Genomic DNA, 10000 nt, shown 5'->3' with positions numbered 1-10000 from the left:
AATTTTGTGGTATTGAATCTAGGCTTAGCAACAGCTTTTGAACTAGATGCTCTGCCTGAAACTGAATGAGACATGATTTCTTCTTCAGTAAAAAGTCTCCGCAGCAATACATTAACTGTGTTAAAAACAGAGGTGGAGTTAGCGATTAGTTCTCTACACTCCTTTTGGTACTTGTGACAATTTAGATTCTGGCTGTTGGTCAGCATTGCCAGAATTCTTCAGCTGTTTTTTGAGGTTTTTCACCTCAGGCACAGTGTCCATGTGAGCTTCATTTAAGGAAAACAATTCTTTGTGGCAAAACTTGCAGCGTCCCTGTAAAATTAACAAATACAAGGTAAGTGCAGTGCAAGCAATTTCTGCTTTATTTTTCTTAGGTGCCGTTGTATCCATAAACCCTGTATATATGTGTGAGTACAGTGATTTACTTCATAAATTCAAAATTCAGTCTGAATTATCTGGATTTGCACTTCACTGTCATTTAGCTCTGAAAAGTTTTGTAATACTGTCTAGATAGTATGTATTGACCAGTGCTTATAACGAGGAAGTTTTCATGGTCATGGCGTAATTTGTCAAATATGCCACACAAATACTAACAAATAAATGTAATCATAAACTGTAAAGATACTATGTGTACAGTGTAATCACGTAATTCATTACTCATTCCTATAAAATCTTACCTTATTCTTCATACTTGAGGAATGGCTTATGTCTAATAGCAAAAACAAGAAATCAAAAGAGACCATTAGTGTAACAGCTGGGAAAAGGTATATCATAACACTTGATCGATGCTGTCATCATCCATTCGGTACTAATGTAATACTACATGATATATATGAACGGGTGTCTGGAAAACCCGAATAGCGAATAGTACAAATAGTGCGAATAGTGGCGAACAGTCTCGAATAGTGGCGAATAGTGGCAAATAGTAACAAATAGGGTACCCAGTATCGCGCAGTCAACCTCATAGCAACTTAGGATGGGATTTTTCCGCTAAAAAGCACAGACACTAATCAGGACAAAAGGTGTTTCTAAACGTAATTTCTTCTGTTTTAACCGCTGCAAAAGCGTAAATACGTCTTTATTAGGTTATCCTTGTGTTTTCTGTTTTCTTAATGTCGGCGATAGACAGCCTCCTAGCCTGAGTCCGGAGAAGAAAAGGTAATAAATTCACTGAAATTCTGTTGCTTATTTGGATAATTAATAAACGCTGGATATTAGATCTAAAGCGGTGGCTACTGATGACTATTCGTCACTATTCGCCACTTTTCGCGACTGTTCGCCACTATTCGCACTATTCGAGACTATTCACTATTCGGGTTTTCCAGACACCCCATATGAAGGGTAAAGGTGAAGAATCCGATCCGACCGTCACGTTGGTCGACACACCACCGACACATCACCCACACACTATCGACGAGTCCGTCAACACACTATCGACGCGTCGGCAGACACTCTACCGACGCGTTGGTCGAAATATTTTCCCTTTCTAACTATTATTTTGTTATTTCTTTCAGTTGGAAGCAAGAACAACTTCATAAGAAAGGACGAAAACGTGATAGCTAAATAGCCGCCCTGACTCGAAATACATTATTTTATTCTCCCTTCGGTTGATTTTACCCTCCATAACTTGAACTCTCAGTAACTCATTCCAATTGCTTCAGTTAAAATTTCCTTTGAAGGTTAGAGCTATCTGTCAGAGGTCAACTGTACTGATTGGTTAAATTCAACAACGTACTGTCCATCGCGCCAAGAGTATGAGATCTAGATTGAAATTTACTTACAACTATTAATTTGTAGACTTAAATTTGGACCAATTTTTGACTTTTCAGAGAAGATTTCGAGTCAACTCCACATAGTTTAACTCAGCATAATATGTTGAGTAGCAAAGAAAGTTAAAGTATTATTTTTATTTCTTCCAATAATTAATGACATCTCACAATATTGTTTATTTGATTCCAGCTCTGCCACACACACTAACTAATGCTCTGAAGGTTGTATTTTGAATGTGGCTTTGTAGACCGACACTTAGATAATTCCACCTTTTTTGTCTGAAGTTTGGGCAATCTTAATCACAGCAGGAATTAAGTTCCTTTCCTCTAACAGACTATATACAGAGTCCAAGTGATTAAGCAACTTTCGACTTGTTTCTTTCATCTACATGTAAAACCACACCACAAGGAAAGTACCGTTTCTCGTCCGATCACCAAAGTCCTGTTGAGTGGCATCAATACCTGGAAGCTGGGTGACTACCTAGGAAGAGGCCATTTCGTAAACTTTTGGACCAATTTTTGACTTTTCAGAGAAGATTTCCATTCAACTCCACATAATTATTCCCTCTACTACCGAACGTATTTTTTATTTTTTACACACAACACCCTATTGCTTTCCATGGTTGATTAGGGCCTTGCTACGCTGAACAATACATTAAAGGTTATCTCTTGAATGTGGATTTGATGAGTGACCATTAGAGAATTCCACTTGTTTGATTTTAGGATTTAGCTAGGTTTGGAATCTCTTCGATAAGTCCCCAAGATGAAGTTGCAACTTTATCACAACAGGAATTAAAAGCTTTCAGTCTAACAGACTTTATAGAGAGTCCAAGCAATTAAGCGAATTTCCACTTGTTCTTTCGTCTACGACCACACCACAGGGGAAGTTACCGGTTCTTGTCTGCATGCTCTCTGTGTTATCTGTGGAATCCTTGCCTATTTTAGACCATCGAGATCTCAGAATACTATATGTTGTTTGCTAAGAAGTTTATTTGTTAACCTGGCGTAATATTTTGTGGAGAAATCTATGTGATCTATAGTTTTTGAAGTTTGACCATTTTCATCTTTTGGAACACCAATATGGCGGACCGAAAGGCAAGAAGCGTGTCATTTCGAACGTCCGATCAAATCGGTCTTGGAGATCTTAAGCTGGAATCCAGAAAGAATCCAAGATTCAATTGTTGTGTTTCAAGATCTGGGAGATGGAGTATATCTTTTGGAGCTGGAGTCAACAGGTGATGCCGAAGTACTTGTGAATAACGGCTTCGACATCGAGGAATATCATATTGATTGCTCCCCGCCACATGGCAAGTTTTAATGGGTCTCCGTTCCTATGTGGAAGATGAAGAAGTCCAATCTGCGTTAGGCGAATATGGCGAGTTGAAAAGTGAAATAAAAATACAAGGCAGACCATGAACTGGTTAGATTGGAAAATGGCAACCGTTTAGTCAAGATGATCTTGAATATGTCCTACAACTGTGATCAACCAGAACAGCAAGATGACAAAGCGCCTACTGCTCAACCAGACGTAAATGAGGAACAGCCAGAGGCAAGCGGTGGACAGCCACAAGCCGCTGGAGGAAGCGAGGATATTGTGAATGAAGCTACTGGTCCGAATAACGACGACATGGTAAATAAAAATCAAGAATCTCGTAACGAAGAAATGGATTACGAGGATCGAACTCAAAGCTTAAAGAGGCAGCATATCACAGACTCTGATTCTGACCGCGTCTCCACTCGCCGTGCAGATTAAAACCTGCCCCTAATTTAACGACGCGGAGAAAAGCGGAGAAAAAGACTGCTAAAGTTCCCGACAAACTACCTTCAAAGTAGCCGCTGTATTTGACTTTTTACCTACTTTTAAACCACAATGGAGCTTCCCGCTATTCTATGTTATTTGGCCATGGCAGTTCTTATATCTTTAAACTCACAGGGGCTTCGTTCCCCTGATCGTCGAAAAACTGCGTTCTCTTATTTTCTACGACATCGACTGGATATTATCTTACTTCAAGAAACACACTGGACTGTTGATATGGAAATGCAAATCCAACGTGAATGGAGCGGAGAGGTTATCTTTAATCATGGCACGAATACCGCTAGAGGTGTTGCCATTCTTATTCATTCACGGCTTGATTATGCTGCGAGACAAACATGAAGTGACAATGAAGGTCGCATTTTAAATATTGTGCTGGATCTTGATAGTCTCATCCTGAACATCATAAACATTTATGCGCCTCAAACAGACAGTGCTCGACAAACTTTCTTTTCTAGCCTGGATGACTTTCTCTGAAGACGATGAAAATGTTATCGGTGGGGACTTTAATTGCATTGCAAATGTGAGGCCAGACAAAATAGGAGGAAATTAGAATACTAGTTCAACTTATGTGATATATGGCGCAATCGCCACAAAGATGCACGAGCATTGACGAGGACCGGGCGTCACCCTACGGATGGCCACATCCTGAATATCATAAACATTTATGCGCCTAAAACGGACAGTGATCGACGCACTTTCTTTTCTAGTTTGGATGGTTTCATGTCCGAGGAGTTTCATAACATCATCGATGGTGACTATAATTGCATCTCAAACGCAAAGTTGGATAAATTCGGTGGAAATCCGAACGCTAGACCTTTCGCTGCCATAACTCAACTCTTCATGGAATTTGTACGCGACATAATTTATCTGATATTTGGAAGGATCGACACAAGGATAAGCGATGCTTCACTTGGACTGCGCAACATCCCACAAATGGAACAATCATACGTACACGGATTGACAAATTCTTAACCAACTCTTTAAATCAGTCTGTTTTGGACGCATCGATTAAACCTTTTTCACACTCTGACCATGACGGCGTCTGGATGACTTTAAACTTTGACCAGTTAAAACGTGGGCCTGGATACTGGCATTTTAACAACGATCTACTGTCTAACGCGGCTTTTGAGTCCGAAATCCACAATTTCTGGACTTTCTGGAAAACCAAGTACGCGGATTTTGATGATCCGCTACTATGGTGGGATAGGGCAAAACAAGATTTAAGAACATTGCAGTCCGATGCGCGAAAATACTAGGGAAACAACATTTACATTGTGATAAAACTATTACGTATTAACATATGATGGTAAATTAACGAGAACCCAAATGAGAACATTGAGGAACATTGAAGAATATTAGCTATTATAATGACACTATTGTAAAAACGAGGATATTTAATACGTTGATGAATTAACTAAAGAATTGTAAATAAAAAAGCTCTTTGAGCCTTTTTAGAGAAACGAAAAAAAAAAAAAAAAACCGGTTCTCGTCCGATCACCGAAGTCAAGTCCTGTTGGGCGAACTCAATACCTGGCTGGGTGACCACCTGGGAATACACCGTGTTACAGACGTTTGGACCCATTTTTGGACTGGACTCTTCAGAGAAGATATCCTTACGCCTCCACATCGTTGACCCCTCTGTTTTCAAGACGTTTTTATTTTTCCAGCAAGTTGACAGCATATTAGAACATTTTCTTCTTTGTTTACAGCGCTGCAACACTGACCACCACCCTAGAGGTAATCTCTTGAATGTGGCTTTGATGACTGACCATTGGAGAATTGCCCTTTTTTTGATTTGAAGTTTTAGCTGGCTTTGGAATTTCTTGGTTAGGTAGCCGAGACGTAATTGCAATTTCATCACAACAGCAATTAAACGCCTTCCTTCCAAGAGACTTGAAAGAGAGTCCAAGCAATTGAGCAACTTTTGACTTGTTTCTTTCGTCTACGCCCACACCACAGGGAACGTACCGATTCTCGTCCGCGTGCTCTCTGTGCTATCTGTGGAATCCTTGCCTATTCTAGGCCATCGAGATCTCAGTATATCATATAGTGTTTGCTAAGAGGTTTTTCTGTTAAGCGGTGGTAATATTTTGCGGAAAAGTCGTTGTGATCTATAGTTATTGAAGTTTGTTCGTTTTTACTTTCGGAACGCCTATATGGCGGACCGAAAGGGAAGCGTGACGTTTCGAACGCCCGATCGACTCGATCTTGCAGTTCTTAAGGCTGGAATCCAGAAAGAAATCCAAGATTCAATTGTTGTGTTTCAAGATCTGGGAGATGGTGTATATCTTTTGGAGCTGGAGTCAAGAGGTGATGCCGAAGTACTTGTGAATAACGGCTTCGACATCGAGGAATATCATATTGATTGCTCCCCGCCACATGGCAAGTTTTTAAATGTAAGCATAATGGGTCTCCGTTCGTGTGTGGAAGATGAAGAAGTCAAATCTGCGTTAGACGAATACGGCGAAGTTGAAAAGTGAAGTGATTCGTCTAAAATACAAGGCAGACCATGAACTGGCTGGATTGGAAAATGGCAACCGTTTAGTCAAGATGATCTTGGATAAACCTTCCATTCCATATTCTTTGCGTATCAGTGGGGAATGGTGCCATATAATTGACAATAATCAGCAGCCTGTGTGCATTGAATGCAGTGAGCTTAAGCACACTAGAAGAAATTGCCCAAAGATGCCGTGCCGAGTTTGTAAGCAATTAGGACATGTCCTACAACTGTGATCAGCGGGAAGAGCAAGATTACGAAGCGCCTGAAGCACAACCAGAAGCAAATGAGGAACAGTCAGGGGCAAGCGGTGGACAGCCACAAGCAGCTGGAGGAAGTGATGATATTGTAAATGAAGTTATTGGTCCGAATAAGGACCACCTGGCAGATAAAAATCCAGAATCTCGTAACGAAGAAATGGATTACGATGATCAAAGCTCAGGGCTTAAAGAGGCAGCATGTCACAGACTGATTCTGACCGCGTCTCCGCCCGCTGTACCAGATTGAAACCTGCCCCTATTTTAACGACCCGGAGAAAAGCGGAGAAAAAAGACTGCTAAAGCTCCCGACAAGCCACCTTCACAGTAGCTGCTGTATTTGATTTTTTATTTACTTTTAAACCACAATGGAGCTTCATGTTATTTAGCCATGGCAGTTCTCATATCTTTAAATTCACAGGGGCTTCGTTCCCCTGATCGCCGAAAAACTGCGTTCTCTTATTTTCAACGACATCGACTGGATATTATCTTATTTCAAGAAACTCACTGGATTGTTGATATGGAAATGCAAATCCAACGCGTGAATGGAACGGAGAGGTTATTTTTAATCATGGCACGAATACCGCTAGAGGTGTTGCCATTCTTATTCATTCACGGCTTGATTATGCTGCGAGACAAACATGAAGTGACAATGAAGGTCGCATTTTAAATATTGTGTGGATCTTAATAGTCTCATCCTGAACATCATAAACATTTATGCGCCTCAAACAGACAGTGCTCGACAAACTTTCTTTTCTAGCCTGGATGACTTTCTCTGAAGACGATCAAAATGTGGACTTTAATTGCATTGCAAATGTGAGGCTAGACAAAATAGGAGGAAATCAGAATAATAGTTCAACTTATGTGATATATTGTGTAATCGCCACAAAGATGCACGAGCATTGACGTGGACCGGGTGTCACCCTACAGATGGCTTATTTGCACACGAATCGACAAGTTTCTACTTAGCAAGACAATGAATCAGTTTGTTACGGACACCTCCATCAAGCCATTCCCACATTCCGACCATGATTATGTTTGTTTAACTTTAAACTGTGATCAAGTTATACGAGGTCCTGGATACTGGTACTTTAATAATCAATTACTTTCTGATGCAGCGTTCGAGGCTCAAATAAAAGATTTCTGGACCGACTGGCAAACAAAATATGATGACTTTGCTGATCCACTCCTCTGGTGGGATAAAGCTAAGATGCATTTTAAGATCATCACAATCTGCTGTGCTAAAATAATTGGAAAACAAAAGCGTCATGAAAGATTTCAGCTGGAACGAAAACTCGTAAAAGTTACAGGAAAAGTCCAACTCTAGTGACACGTGTGATATTGAGGAATACCTTTTAGTAAACGAAAAACTGAAAGAGTTAGATCTTAAAGATTTGGAAGCTATCAAATTTCGAGAAAAAGCACAATTTTTGGAAGAAGGAGAAAGGAGCACCCGTTACTTCTACTCCCTCGAGAAAAGCAGGAGAGCGGACCAAACAATTCGTATTTTAACAAAAGAAAATCTCGATACTGTTTCTGGACCGCAAGATCTGTTGAAAGAAACATATTACTTCTACAAAACTCTATATACAGCGCAACCCTGTGATGAAGATGCGAGGAATCAATTTTTAAATGCTGCCATTCCAAAATTACCTGACAATGCTCGCAATTCCTGCGAAGGTCTAATAACAGAGGAGGAACCCCTCAAGGCAGTGCGCTCAATGGAAAGTAATAAATCACCTGGGGTTGATGGCTTGACAACGCATTTCTACAAGCACTTTTGGCCTCTTAAGCAAAAAATTGACACGTGTTTATAATTATGCTTTTCGTACTGGAGCCCTCACGGTCTCCCAGCGGCGAGGTGTTAAATCTATATTGTTCAAGAAAGGTGACCACACTCAGCTCAAAAACTGGAGACCAGTCACGATATTAAACACTGAATACAAGATTTTGACCAAGGCGCTCGCTAACAGGCTTCAACAAGTTCTACCACTTATTATACACACGGATCAAACCGCCTCTATTAAAGGAAGAACTATCAATGACAACACGCGACTTCTACATGATTTTGTTGCTTATGCGAATGAGAAAGACATTGCTCTCGCCCTTATCAGTGTGGATCAGCTCAAAGCTTTTGACAGAGTTTCGCACGAATTTCTTTTTAAATGTTTGGAAAATTTTGGCATGGGACCTAACTTTGTTCAATGGATCAAATTAACATACAATTCTGTTTCAAGCTCCATAAAAACAAACGGCTGGCTTCCCGCTTTCGTTATGTTGGAACGTGGACTTGAGCAGGGTTGTGCCCTGTCTATGCCCTTATACGTCTTAACTGCCGAGACGATGGCCATTAATATACGGGAAAACCCACGAAAACACGGAATATGGCCGCCTGATTCTCATGAAGAGTTAAAACAGTATGCTGATGACACCACTTTGCTTTTGGCTGATGATCAATGTATTGATGAAGTTTTCAATACCTTTAATTTGTATGAACGCACTTCTGGAGCGAAGATCAATAAAGGAAAATGTAAGGGACTCTGCTGTGGAGCATTTGTGCATAGAACTGACCAACTTGGCAACTTTGATTGGTTTAACAACTTTACTCCCGACAAAATTCTCGGGCAATTCATTGGCAATGTAGATTGTACGAGAAGTAACTGGGAAGCCAAAATACAGAAGATCAATAACTTTGCTGCTTGGCGTCACAGAGAACTAAGTTATAAAGGTAAAGCGCTGGTGATAAATGGTCTCTTAACCTCTACACTATGGTACAACGCAACGTCATTGCCCGTGCCCTCTTGGGCAATAGCACAAATCGATCAGTCCATTTACAACTTCTTCTATAGCTACAAGCGTAATTTGGCGAACCAAGACATCCTGGTCCTACCTGTCCAACATGGCGGTTTCAACATCCCCAGAATTAAAACAAAAATTCAGTCTCTGAGACTAAACACCTTAAAAAGACTACTATCCGCAGAAGACGCACATTGAAAACACTTTTTAACGCATTTCTTCTGTATCTTGCATTTGAATCTTGGAAAACTTTCACTTGTCCTTGATTTCAGCACTAGACAAATCGATCGCAATGTACCGATGTTCCATAAAGAACTACTCCTTGCCTGGCAAAAGCACACACTTCTCCTTACAAGAACTCACATTCTGGACAATGTACAAAGCATCCTAAATGAACCGCTCTTCCAAAATGAACTGATAAATGCCAACGATCAACCACTTGCTGTAATTCCTGATTGGGTAACGGTGGGTGTCACTCAGGTCAAAGACATTTGCTACGAAGCAGTTCCAGGCTATCTGCCAACTAATGCTGTTCATGAGTTGTTGATCGAGCAAGAGAATGATGACCACACTTTAGAACGAACCGAGCGTGAATTGACGAAAATTCGCTCTTCTATACCACAAGAATGGTCAAGTAAAATCCAGTCTCAACCCACGAATCAATCACCCAATCTACAACCCCGGTTTGAAGTGAACACCACTGATTCAAACAATGCCTCTTTGGATATCTTGAACGGCAGAACCCGCACTTTCTACGGTCACCATCTCGCAGGCAGGCAGACCGTCATAGCTGCCCTAGATTAATGGAAAGAAAACCTCCATCCCGAACCAATATTTAACACCAAACAATGGAAAACTCTATATC

General features: G+C 40.6%; 1 long non-coding RNA gene and 1 pseudogene across 2 annotated transcripts in view; one reads left to right on the top strand and one right to left on the bottom strand.

Annotated features, from left to right (window-relative positions):
• LOC149100840 (uncharacterized) overlaps positions 1-10000 on the bottom strand; it is a 44925-nt gene that overhangs the window by 1002 nt on the left and 33923 nt on the right. Inside the window, exons 1-3 of one of the 2 annotated variants that reach the window (XR_016202999.1) lie at positions 2187-10000; positions 678-709; positions 1-312 (exon numbers count right to left, since the gene is read on the bottom strand). The exon at positions 1-312 is cut by the window's left edge and continues 1002 nt beyond it; the exon at positions 2187-10000 is cut by the window's right edge and continues 2885 nt beyond it. This is a non-coding gene — a long non-coding RNA (uncharacterized LOC149100840). The remainder of the gene's footprint in view (positions 313-677; positions 710-2186) is intronic. The other variant, XR_016202998.1, reaches the window with a different exon arrangement.
• Positions 2850-3522, top strand: LOC149100847 (uncharacterized; annotated as a pseudogene).

Source organism: Orbicella faveolata, unplaced genomic scaffold, assembly GCF_042242905.1.
Source record: "Orbicella faveolata isolate gen_17 unplaced genomic scaffold, um_ofav_v1 contig_4, whole genome shotgun sequence".
Taxonomy (NCBI): domain Eukaryota; kingdom Metazoa; phylum Cnidaria; class Anthozoa; order Scleractinia; family Merulinidae; genus Orbicella; species Orbicella faveolata.
The sequence above is the reverse complement of the archived record's forward strand: the minus strand, read 5'-3'. Positions and strand labels throughout refer to the sequence as shown.